Raw genomic sequence first — 13,802 nt, 5'->3', positions numbered from 1 at the left:
AAATTTCAACCTGGCTTAAAAATATATACAGATACCCTTAAAATTTCCAATTCAGAGTAGAGATAACAAAGGGAGGTTGATATTTCTGCTAATCACTACTATAAAGGACATTTGGTATGTTCCTGCTTCAAAGGTACTGTTTAAGAAAAATTAGAATATTTGACAGAGATTGAAATCTCTAAGGAGAAAGTTATGAAACATCTTGAGAAAATTCGAGCTCACTAGAACAGCAGGAGTGGATGACATTTAGCAATTAACTCCAAGGAAATAAAGAAATGCGCAATTGCAAAAATGCTGATAGGTTTTGCATAAAACAAAGTAATCTATTTTGGCCTTGAACAGCTGTTAAAAGTTCCTTCAAAGTCACTAACTAGTAAACAGCTGAGAATTCTTTTTTATCATCTATGTGCTGGGGGAAGAGAGAGAGAGAGAGAGAGAAAAGGGTAAGCTTCATACTTTACAGAGATTTGTAGGTTTTTAATAAATGACCCCAGAGAAGGCTTTGTAGGCCTGGTTTTTGGCTTCTTCTCCAAAGGGAATGCACTTGCTGCATAATTCTATCCAGCACATAAACCTTCCCTTGAATCATCAGGTCCTGCTAGATGAACATCCTGGACATTTATGAATTAGATGCTCTAATGGGCATCTCAAATTCTCTTGCTAAATATTTTATCTCATATAAAAGGAAATTCATTAAAAGTATGTTAGGCATTCTTTTATTAGAATAATGTTGGATAGTTGATATCAAAGAAGAGCTATACTTTAAATGATTTAAATTCTTTATTGCTCTTTACAAGCCAAAAGTCATTATCAACTAGCTAAGGGCTCCATTTAATCACAAGTAAATATAGTAAGGCAATCACAAGCATCAGAGAAAAAGCAAGCTTCAAACAGAAGTCCACAAAATGTATCTGACTGTGAAGTGAATATACTCCAAAGAAGCTTTTTAACTTATCTTGACAAAAGCCAAACCATTGTTGAGGTTAAAAAGACTTCCATGTGTATCTTTGTGAATATTGCTGACAGGGTTGGTTATGGATTTTAATATCAAAGGTATAGTTGTTTTCTCTATATGAATAAAAGTATATATTTATATTTATAGTCAATGTAAGTTAACTATTATTTTCTTCTATGGTAGACTACCAAACGTATAGAGTTGTATCAAGATTGAAATAAGAAGAGTAAATAGAGAGCTTTTGTAAGATGTGAATACAACTAAAAAGATCATGATCATTTTCATAAAGCATCTGTATCAGATCATTCCCTTCTAAGCTGAACCCACCAATGCAGAATGTGAATTCTCTACTCCCCACCTAGCTACCCTTCAAAACAATCTCAAGTTCACCCTCCAATTCACAGTGCTCTCTCCTTTCTCTGAAGCCAAGGCACTTAAAATTTATAGCACTCATTTGGTAATTAATCATGTAATGACCTGTGATATTTCTTTAATTGATATTATTTAATCTCTCTCTCTCTCTTCTCCCACTTCCTCTACCCCCGTGGCTTTTTTTTTCTTTCTCTCACTCACTGTCTCTCTTTTGCATCTTTTAAACTATGTTTTCAGCTTTTATGGGAATAAGTATGCAGTAAACTGCCACATTACAACACATTAATTCATGGCACACAATACTGTGTCTTGCATTCCATAAGTGCTCAATAAAAGTTTGTTGACTTAAAAAGTGAGTCTAAGAACTTAACCTTATACTAGAAGCCTAGCAGGTATCTGGAAAGACTTGATTAAATTGATGATCTGTGATTTGAAGGATGACACATGATAGGTAGCTAGACAGTAGGATGTCTCGAGGCTTAGCAATCTTTCAGAGACATTGTGCCAAATCTGCATTCACCCACTCCTTCTGAAGGTTATATGCATGTCAATGCCTTTGGGAGAAGGAAGCATGGCAGAGTCTCACAGATCATTTACCCACCTGCCCCGTCAGAGACCACTGTACTATGAAACAGCTTTGAGTCTCTTAGCAGAGGAATCCCAAGACCAAAAACCAAATGCTTCCAGGACTTAGATAGCTAGAATCACCATGGAAGGAGAAGAGGGAAATTAAGAGGTTTCTTCTTCTATCTCCATACTCCTTTCAATATCTGAGCATTCTAAAAGCCTGAGTCTTAATTATCAGCCAAGAAAAGCACAAGGTTTTCATTTACAAACAAGGGGGAGGGAAACAAGGGGGAATGAAAGAAGAGAGTTTCTGAGAGAACTTTGGTATCCAACAGACTTCTTTCTTACATTTTACTTGTGACATCAAAATCATCTCAATACCATCTCAGACACGAAAAGCAAAAGGCATTAAGAATCTGCACCAAAAAATATCAAATTGAATGAAGAGAAACAGGATTGACTGGCAGTGAAGCTAAAATCTTCCCTCAAATCTTTAGTTCAAGTAGCTTCAGCTAAGCTCCAGAAATGGAGAATCTTACTTTAAGATTTACTATCTATTTAGGGGCATCTTGGTTGCTCAATGGGTTAAGGATCTGCCTTCAGTTCAGGTCATGATCTCAGGGTCCTGGGATGGAGCCCACCCCCACAGTCCTGCTCCCCACTCAGCAGGGAGTCTGCTTCTTCCACTGCCCCAATCCCCGGCTTGTGAGCACATGCCTTCTCTCTCTCTCAAACAAATAAATAAAATCTTTTTTAAAAAGACTTACTATTTAATCACCAATGATACCTCATCAAATCTAAGAACATAATAAAATATCAGAATCTCCATGTTCACCTTCCAGAACAAAAAGTAGATTCTGATAGTCTTGAGTCAAATGTTTGTTAAGTTTCAATATAAGCTTAAAACCATTGGAAACCACTCAAATTTTCCGACAAGGAAAGAAAAAAATCAAAACCATAAATTTGGAACAATAATAACTGAACATAGGGATATATAAAATTATATATAATTGTGTAACTTTGCTCATGACTTCTCTGAAAACACACAAAAAATATTTAACATAAAATTTCTAGGCATTCAAAGATGACAAATATGAAATCCATAGGAGCCAATAAACTACAGATTAAAAATTCTTTTTGCAGTTGGAAAGGCCAGCTATGTGGAAGCTAGTGGGAAAGCCTTGGGTGTTCTCTGAGTTGTAGTATCTTTCCCATAGCAAAGATTAGGTGTGATAGTGTAGTTATTATAAATGCTATAGATGTAGTAAGTTTACTTTGACTTAATATAGGTATGATAGGCAGAATAATGCCCGCACCCCAAATCCCTGGAACCTGTGTATATATTATCTTACCTGGCAATGGAGAATTAGGATTGCAGATACAAATGAGGTTGCTAATCAGGTGACCTTGAGATGGGGAGATTATCTTAGATTGTCCCAATGGTTCCCTGTGTAATCACAAGGGAGTTTATAAGCAAAAGAAGTATGGGACCCCTGAGTGGCTCAGTCAGTTAAGCACCTGACTCGGGTTTTGGCTCAGGTCATGATCTCATGGTTGTGGGATCAAACCCCACATGGGGCTCCTTGCTGGGCATGGAGTCTGCTTCAGATTCTCTCTCTGCCCCTGCCCCTCATTCCCCCATCTTCTCACATGTACACTCTCTTTCTCTCTCAAATAAATTATTAATTTTTCAAAATTTAAAAAAAAAAAAAGACTTAAGTGGAAGAGGAAGAGAGGAGAGTCTGTGTCAGGGTGATATAGTGTGAGAAAGACTCAACCAGCCATTGCTGATTTTGAACATGGAAGGAGGACACAATCTGAGGAATGCAGGTGAACTCTAGAAGCTGGAGGAGATAAGGAAGTAGATTCTCCAATAGAGTCTTCAGAAAGAACACAGTCCTGCCAACATCTTCATTTTTGCCCGGAGAACTATAAGATAAACAATTTGTATTTTTTTAAGCCAATATATTTGTAGAAAACTGTTACAGCAGTCATAGCTGCTTTGGCTGCCAGCCTAGGAAGCCAGAGAGATTGGACTGGGAGTCTTTTCTAGGGAGGGTTCAAAGCAAGCAGAGCAGATCAACATTCCAGAACTCTAAGAGGATTTGATCTGAAACCTGCTCATTAGAAAGGGAAAGTTAAATATAAGTAAGTAAGCAAATAAATAAATAAATAAATCCAAGATAAATCGATCGCACACTTCAATAAGCACTTATTAAACACCCGCTGCCTGTGATTCAAGGTAAAGTGCACAAGATCAATGTAGGTGGGAAAGTCCCTCCCTGAGTGCCAGGGAGGAGGCCTGGCCGGAAAGCTGCTTTTTGATGGCAGTACAGAAAAGGCAAAGATTAAAAATCAAGATGACGATTTCCCCCTTTTAGCTACTCACTTGCACAAGTCTGCTCAGCGGCTGATTTCCCACCAGAGGTAAGATGCTTGACTATAGGTATGGCTGTAGTGAGAATCAGAGCACTTTTCCTTGACAAAAGAATGTATTTCCCACAAACTAGATAGAAATCCTAGAAGTGGTTTTTCTGCATTACTCTGTTTTCCCCACACGCCAGTCTCCTCTGTATCTCTCCTTTATCTTTACAAAACTCAATTTGACATTGGTACCTACATTAGTAGGTTCTAATAAGCAAGCAAAAACATAATTCTTTCCCAAAAATCCATAGACAAACATTAAGTGTCAAGGACAGATTTTTTTTTCCCTATAAGTTTTGAGGACCACCTACAACAGCCATGACAGCTGTGCTAATCGAAAAAGCAAACGAGGCCACAAAGGACTGTTCTTTGACCATGTAATCAATTTTCCACTCAATGCATTGTTCATTCTTGGAGACTTTAATGCCAGAATTGATTTTAACAGCCATTATAGAAATACTTAAGTCAAAGGGCTTGCAACCTTTTTTAGCATGACCAATGGAATTTTTTAAATAGATATGTAAATAAATCATTGAGTATGATTCATATGCTTTTTTAAAAAGGTTCTTTGAGTCACTGTCCAGACACATTCTTTACAAATAGTCAAGTGGACTAAAATCCCATACTGAGAAATAGTGCATTAGCTCAGTGTATGCTTATAAAAATTTTTTTTGAAACATTTGTGTAGCATCTTCAGCAGCTCCCAGAAAATCCAATAGGTAATCAGTTAGCCACATAATGGACGATCACTATTCAACATGAAATCTGAGGAAGTTGTATAAGCAGTCTTGATGACAAAATGTGACCTTATTTGTGTGCAAGGCAGACAAACCTCAGGAATGGGGAGAGATAATAAGGAAATAAGTAATTGCTGTTCAAGGTGACCAAGCTGGGAGCTCTTCCATATGAAATAATATGTTGAAAGAATTAACCAAATGACTTCATGTATTTTTCAAGCATCTGAAGAACAAGATAAACTAACTAAAATCTCTTGCTTATTCACATCTCCCCTGATAAGAATTACTTAAGGCATTCCATGGCTGGAAACGAAAATGTACATAAAATGAAGTCTGGGCCATAATTAATATAAAGAAAAAGCAATCTATTGGAAAGGGGTGCAGATTTATAGACATTGTACATGTGGAAGCTTTTTATAACTGATAGTGGAGCTTTTCATTTGTACTCTCACGGTAGACACATTTCTGATAAATTAGTGTGTATCTAAATCATCAAAAACAAGATTACCCAATAACAGATTGTTTTGTCTAGAATTTTATAATTATGTTGAGTTTATATTTGACTTAAATGGCATAGTATTTAAATCACATTATTGGAATATTGATAGCTAACTCTCTTGATCAGGACCCATCTATTACTGTCTTATAGACAATCACCAACTTCCACAAGACCTTTAACCCTCCACCATGCAGTATACCAGGGTTCAATCATTGTCATCAAAGGGCATGCACTCAGAGTTGGTTTAGTATGCAGCTACTGTTCATGGAGTGAACAAGCATGCATTCATCTGAGTTCTCAACACCACACCTGTTCTTAAGGAGATGTCCTTACGTGTGATCGGGTGCCCAAGTGACACAGGCATGACATCCATGTTAGCAATCAGCATTTATCTGGAGTCCTGCATGCACCATAAAGCAGAGCTTTATTTCCATTTTTGGTTTCAACTAGGAACAAAGAAGGTGGACAAAGGATGATGTCTTTTCTCATCTTTGTTCAATGTCAATGTTGAACACTACCCATTTATCTTTCAGCTGAATGTGCCTTCTTTCTAGGTTTCCTAGTCCATAAAAACAAGAACAAAAAGATAACCAGTGTAAAATAATTTCTGTTTCATTCCAAGAAAATTTAAAGCTAAACTCTCTAAAAATGTTCATTCTTAACAGGTGCATAATCCCATGAGGGGGAAACAGTATATTTATTGATTTAATGGTCAATAAAAAAATCACAAGTTGAATGCACTATGAACTTGCATCTGATATTGTGAAAGTTACTGATATTGAAAGTGCATTAAAAGTCATTTATAGAAGATATTGAATGAAAATTTCAGGAAAGGGAAGAGTTTGAATTATTTTCTCTTTGAAGATCAAAAGAATAAGTCAGCTTGACTGATAATATTAGATGATTTAGAGTCATGAAAAAGATCTATTAGAACATGCATTAAAAATGGCATCATACCTCCCCCCACTCACTACCCCACAGGGCCCTGACTGACACAGGAAACAATCTCAAACTGAAAACTTTCTATACTCTTCAGGGAGTTTATTTAGTCATTTGTAGTCTTATCCCTGATTGTATAAATGAAGCACATTTAGAAGCCGCCAGTCTACATTTGCGATAAAGTGTGTTTTTCTCATACAATATTCCTTTTGTATATGATTATCATTTCATCCTTAAGGGCAAAGTGTACTTTTGACTTAATCTACAGAATATTACATATAGGTTCAGCCATGTAACTATTAAAACATTTCTAAACTTTTTAATAGTTCAAGTATCAAAATGGCAAGAATACATATTTTTGCATTGGGTGGTCATATTTTGGATGGAATGGGTTATGTTCTCTTCTTCTCATATAACCTTAAAAATGATTTGTGTACACTGACCTATATTTTATGAGCTTCAATAAATACTGGAAATTTTAAGGTTACATTTGCGGAGAATATTCAGGAATTATTAACAGGGTAACTCAAAAAAATCTCTGTCAGCCAGATGGTGAGCAATTGAAATGCCTTGTTATTTCTAAATGAGAAAATATACATCAACGATGTATAAACTTCATCTTTTTTATAAGCAGGTCAATACCCAACTTCTCTCTGACAAGACTGCTTGTATTAGTGTTCCATGCATGCATTAAGACAAATAATAGTCTGACACTTGAGCACAGTTAAAGATATAAAGGTAATACCCTTAATTTTGACTTCAGGTTGATTCTGTACCTCTTACCCTTTAATAAATTCCTACAGATAAGATTATTCCACTGACACACCTAACCTTCATTGGTTAATAAAACTTCAATAATAATTGCTTTGGGATGCTTTCTACATTATAAACACTTTCCATATATCGTGTTCTAATCCTCACAACTCTATGAGATATGAACCTATTATTGTCATCATTCCCACTGAGCAAATGAAGAAACGGAAGCAGGAAGAGATCCAGTAACTTGCCCACAATCTCACAGCCAGTAAGTAGTAAGTCTGCAATTCCCATCCTGCCCACTGAGCACCTGAATCCTTGCTCTTACTCACAGTGCTTTGTTGCCTCTGACCTTTCTTTTACTGACTGGCCCATCTTCTCCTTTTGCTTCCAGGGTTGTGTAAAGCCATTTAACTACAGTTAACTCTAAGAAGATCGCATTAATACGCACCTAGTTCCAACTCCTTTCCCTGATCTCAAAGGGCTCTCTTCCACCATGAACAGACCTACTTTACTTCTCTCATTTCCTGCTTAATCAAGCATATCTCTCACTTAAATACATCTTATGTTTGCCGTGTATGAGTCTGACTTTTAAAAGGAATAGCATCTACTGGTATTTAATCCAAGAAATATGAACAGTGACAATAATATGTGGTTTCCTGTCCTTGTAATTAGTATTTTAGTTTGAGTCTAAAAAAAATACAAGAGATTTGTGCTGTGACCCTGTTAAGGAAACCTCAAACAAAACTGGCTTCCGGAAGCCATAAAGGGAGGGGTTTCAAGAGCCCCACTGGTACCACTCCTTGTGTCATCCAGCAAGAAAAAGGAAGATTTTCTCTCTGTTCAGCAGCAGCAAGCTGCCCCAGCCTGCAGCCGATGAGAAACCACCACCACTTCCAACTCCCATTTTCCTCCAAGAACGTTTATGGAAAACAATCCCTCCCGACCTCCACCTTTTCTCTATAAAAGGAGCCTCTTCTCCCTTGTTCTCCAGACTTGCCTATGGTTGGCCCCCGTTGAAATTCCTCAGCTATTGCTTAATAAATTTGATTTTGCTGGCTGAAATCATTCACCTTTTCCTTTTTAAAAGTTAATGGTTCCTCTTCCTGTGACTCATTTGGAAACGATCTTTTTTTGTTGTTTTATTTATTTTTTAATTTTTTATTTATTTGACAGAGATCACAAGCAGGCAGAGAGGCAGGCAGAGAGAGAGGGGTAATCAGCCTCCTGGCTGAGCAGAGAGCCCGATGTGGGGCTCGATCCCAGGACCCTGAGATCATGACCTGAGCAGAAGGCAGAGGCTTAACCCACTGAGCCACCCAGGCACCCCTTTTGTTGTTGTTTTAAAGCGTTATCTAGACTTGAGGATTACCATCCTCCAACTTGGAGTGAGAAGGGCAGGGTAGAAATGGCACCCAGGCAGAAAGCCTAAAAGTTCTCATCTTTAAACAGTGCCATATGGGGCAAGCAACATTAGTAATGCAAAAGCTTTACTTAAGAAACCTGTTTAGGAAAATGAACATAGCACCTTAAGAGTGGGAGCAAGTGTGGGAGACATGACTCCTCCTACCCGGGCCATCCACATCCACTTGTTGCCTTCCCTCCTTCTCATGGTCAATACTCCCTTTTTTTTTTTTTTTTAAGATTTTATTTATTTATTTGACAGGGAGAGATCACAAGTAGATGGTGAGACAGGCAGAGAGAGAGAGAGAGGGAAGCGGGCTCCCCGCTGAGCAGAGAGCCTGATGCGGGACTCGATCCCACGACCCTGAGATCATGACCTCAGCCGAAGGCAGCGGCCTAACCCACTGAGCCACCCAGGCACCCCAGAAAGCATTTTCTATTAAAACTTTATGATCTTTAAGTGAAGAATTGTTATAGGAGGAAACAAATATCTTTAATTATTTTACTGTTCTCTAAAAATAGCAAATGATTTTGGTTGTGAGATATCCTCTCTGAAATGCCCATAATATTTTTTATTAGCATTTCTTGCCTTTTACTTCAGCATATCTATTTCCTCATACATTAAATTATTAATTTTAAATTGCAAAACAAATTTTATATGATTTTTTTCAATCTATGTCTTAAATATTTGGGCAAAATCATATAACATTTGTCCCAACTATTCTATACAATAGAAATTATATGAAAGCACTAAGAGTTGAAGTAGAAGCAGTGTAAGCTTAAATTATAATCACAATATGCGTTGTGATTAATTCCATTTGGAATATAATGTGATAATTGTGAAAATTATGAGGTATAAAATCTTTCACCCAAAAACATTCTCTTAAATGTGTAAGATAGTCAAATTAAGCATTCATCTAATTATATATTTCTTCTCTTATTATACTTCTCTAAATTGTCCAACCTCATAAGTGCTTTACTTGTTAATTTTTAAAAATTAACATTAAAAAAAAATCAAACAAAAAATCCTCTGCCATATCTCTCTGCCTTTGAAACCTTCAGCAAAGAAAATCCGAATTTACATTTAAAGAGACCACCAGCCTTCCATTTTTGACAGTACAGTACACTGGTTTATACATACATAGTTCCCATGTATGATATATTAGTAATAATAGAAATATATCTCCCACTTTCATCATCTTAATAAACTTGGCAGTAAACTTAAAATCACATCCTTTGATCTTTAATTGCACAAGTTACACAAAACTTTCTTTGCTCTGGTTTCATTTTTTTAAATCTTTTTTAATTGTTATTATTAAAATTTTTATTTAAATTCAAGTAGCTGACATATAGTACATCTTTGGTTTCTGATGTAGTGTTCAATGATTCATCAGTTGCATATAAAACCCAGTACTCACCACATCACGTGCCCTCCTTAATAACAGGCTCTCTTGAACCTTCTCTGATCCTATTGTGTGAACAATTGTCTTAATCACTATTACTGCCACGTGATAGAATCCACATAAAACCTGAATTGACTAGTGGCTTCTTTCAGTTCCATGTATATTTACATTTATTTCTCCAACATGAGATTTCCAAAGAAAATAAAACTAAAATTTGGGTGCCTGGGTGGCTCAGTGGTTTAAAGCCTCTGCTTTCGGCTCAGGTCATGATCTCAGGGTCCTGGGATCAAGGCCCGCATCAAGCTCTCTGCTCAGCAGGGAGCCTGCTTCCCCCTCTCTCTCTATCTGCCTCTCTGCCTACTTGTGATTTCTGTCTGTCAAATAAATAAATAAAATCTTAAAAAAAAATTAAAATTCACCCCACAACTGAAATTGCCTTTCCATTTTCTATTATTTAAATGACTCAAGAAGAAATATTCAGTAGGGAATTTTGCTTCCCATAAAATGGTAGAAAAGACAAATAAACAGTTAACTATTTATTTCGGTCTTTAGTTTGCTTTCTATTTTAACTCTTCCACAAGGACCCCCGTTCCCTCTCTCACTCTAAAAAGTGAGCAGCAAAATACAGACATCCCATCTCTGTTTTAAGTGAACAAATAAATAGCTTTGCTTCCTTTCTACTGTCAACGATTTCTTGAAGTTCATCAATGGATTCTGACTTCCGTACTTGGTACACTTATCAAAATCGCAAAGGGACCGTCTTCTGATGCAGAAGAACTGCCATCACTTGTCACGGTCATCGATGCAAGATCCTATACAAGTACTTGGTATCCAGAACAGCTTTCCATATCTTTCCACTTCATTGAACTCCCATCATTTTCTAATCACACATGAGAGCATCTTTTTTCCATCTCAACTATCAAATTTTCTTTTCTTCTGTTCATATTTAATTCCAATATTATTTTAACTCTGAAATGTTGGCAGTTGTAGCCTGCATATAAAAAGCTATGTAAATGAAGCATTATAGTGTAGATAATACATGTGAATAACCATGCAGCAGCTATGCACCAAAACCAGAGATGCGTGGAAGGGCACGCCATCCAAAAAGAGCTGGGAGTGTCCATTCTGCCTAACTTCTAATTGACATCTCCACTCTGCCAGTTGCCTTCACCTATGAAAATGAACATGGTTAAGTGACATAAAGGAAGTTACTTTGATGAGACACACAAATATTCAAAAAGGAAGTGCCTGCCATACCCAGTTGCCCGAAACCTACTGGGGAACTCCCATCTGTGTATCAAAGTAGTTAGCAACCCTATCAGTTGCTTTGTTACTGTGCTAGATCGTTTCTGCTACTTGCTAATGGGTCAGCTGAAGTTACTTTCATTTTTACCTCACCAGCGAACTCTAGTTCATCTCTGCAAATGAGACACCAGCTATTTGACCTCAGAAGAAAAAGTATCATGAGTTTGGGGGCTGATGATTTTCTAACGTTAATGATAGGAGCCCTGGATTTCTGATTGATCTCCAGCTTTATTTAGGGAAAACACATCTGTATAAGAATCTGAAAACTTACCAAATACTGAATTAAGTATTTAAGCATAAATCTACTGTATCAAAGTGTTAGAAATTCTTATCCCATTACTTACATGGGTGCCATAAATTTTACTTTGAAATGTACAGATACTATCTTTTCCTACAAATGAGGTCATTATTAATTGGCCTAGGATATGGACTCCAGAATGTTCATTTAAACTCCATTCCCTTAGGAAATTAACAATTTCATAATAATAATAAAAATAAATATATTTTAAATACGGAGTTGTATGTTTCTTCTCCTCTGTTCTTTTCTGAAAGTCTCTTAAGCATAGCCTAGCTTAAAAAAAAAAAAAAGAAGAAGAAGAAGTAGCAGCAGCAGCAGCAGCCTTGGGTCAAAATAATCAATTTTGGAAGTAGTAATATCAATTTCCTTGGCAGAGTTGCTGAATAGAGTGTTTATTGACTATGAATGTAAGTTACTAAGAAAAATTAGTGATATTAGCAAATGGTTATACTATACAAATCCCTGTGATAGGACAATAGCTCACCGTTCCCAGGACAGACGTGAAAAACATTTGAACAGTCTGAAATGATGTGCACTGTTCCTGACCTTAAGATTTTTGACTCTGGGGGCACTGGTGGCTCAGTTGTTTAAGTGTCTGCCTTTGGGTCCTGGGATTAAGTACCCCCATCCCCTCCCTGTCAGGTGGGTCAGCCTTCCTGCTCAACAGGGAGGGATTCTGCTTCTTTCTCTCCCTCTACCCTTCCCTCGGCTCATGAACTCTCTCTATTAAACAAATAGGTAAAACCTTTAAAAAAATATATTTCAACTTTGAAAAACCTCAAATGACTTTAAAATGTATTCAATGTCCTTATTACTATCCCAAATTTAAATTATTTTTTCCATTTCTTAAAAAAAGAAAAAGATCTAAGACTACTACATTAGGAACTATGATAAGATGTTCTTCCTTTTCTCTTCCCATTTCACCAACTGTGTGTTGATGGTGACTCACCAAACTTTCTCTGAGGCCCTTACACTTGGGCCCTTTATGTGTGAGAACGTAGTAAAATTTGGTTTAGCCTCATCAGTTTGCCTGCTGATGGCAAGTCTCTTTTTTGTGCTGAGTTACCAGTCCCTACAAGATGGACAGTTTTTATTACTCTTTATCACTTCTCCTTAACCCCTCATCCAAAATTACTTTCATCCACTCTTGGAATTTCCAAAGTTTGTTGTAAAATCCTCCATGAAAGCATTCCTTTAGCAATGTAAACATTATCTGGTGAAGATTTAAGGAGATTCTCTTTAAATCACTTCTAAAACGCTTCCTATGCCCTGATGGGCCCCAGTCCAACTATTCCCTGCACTGTTTTCAAAGTTTGGTGTCAGAACGACATTGACCATTTCTCGACTAGGCTTGTTCTATGACCCCCCCATTACACTTAGGATAGAGCAGGAAGCTTGTTACTATAAAATGTAAGGTTGTTCAAATCATGGCCTTCTATTACTCCTGGTTTACACTATAGAGTCATTTCTGTTTTCATCTTAATTTCCAGAACTTACTATTTATAGCCACTTCAAATTATGGCATTCCAGGCCATATTCCCATATACCGGTCCCTCCATGTGGAATGCCTTCCCTGAGCTCCATCTCTACCATCATACCATGATGTTATAGTTAATGTACATGGATTAGTCTACAGATTCTACTCAAAGGTCACTAGCCATTGGCAATGTTAACTGATGCTTTGCCACAAGGTGCTGGGATTCCTTCCACCCTCTGTAGCCCCACAGCAACCTATACATACTTCTATTGTGCCATTCATAATTTTAATTGCAATTATTCAACATGTTGTTCTCCCCATCTCCTAATTATCTTTATTTCATTATTCATCTGTATTGCTTCAGCAGCTACAACAGTGCGTGGCACCTAATAGCTACTCAGCTCCAGATGGTAGGAATCTGGCATGTCAACGTCATTTGTAGACCACAAACTCTGCTGCCAAGCCATCTTTCTTTGTTCCTTTCTTCCTTCAGTCAGCAAATATGTATTGAGTGAAAATTTATGAAGAATATTTATTTCTTATATAATTGATTGGTATTTAAACCCTTGTACCACTTCTACATACTTTCCCCCATAGCATTCATTTTTAGTCTTTTTATTGGTTACTTTTATAATGTTAAATAATATGTAAATGGCCTTACTTCTT

Source organism: Mustela putorius, unplaced genomic scaffold (assembly GCF_011764305.1).
Source record: "Mustela putorius furo isolate JIRA1106 unplaced genomic scaffold, ASM1176430v1.1 tig00000480_pilon_pilon_pilon, whole genome shotgun sequence".
Taxonomy (NCBI): Eukaryota; Metazoa; Chordata; class Mammalia; order Carnivora; family Mustelidae; genus Mustela; species Mustela putorius.
The sequence above is the reverse complement of the archived record's forward strand: the minus strand, read 5'-3'. Positions refer to the sequence as shown.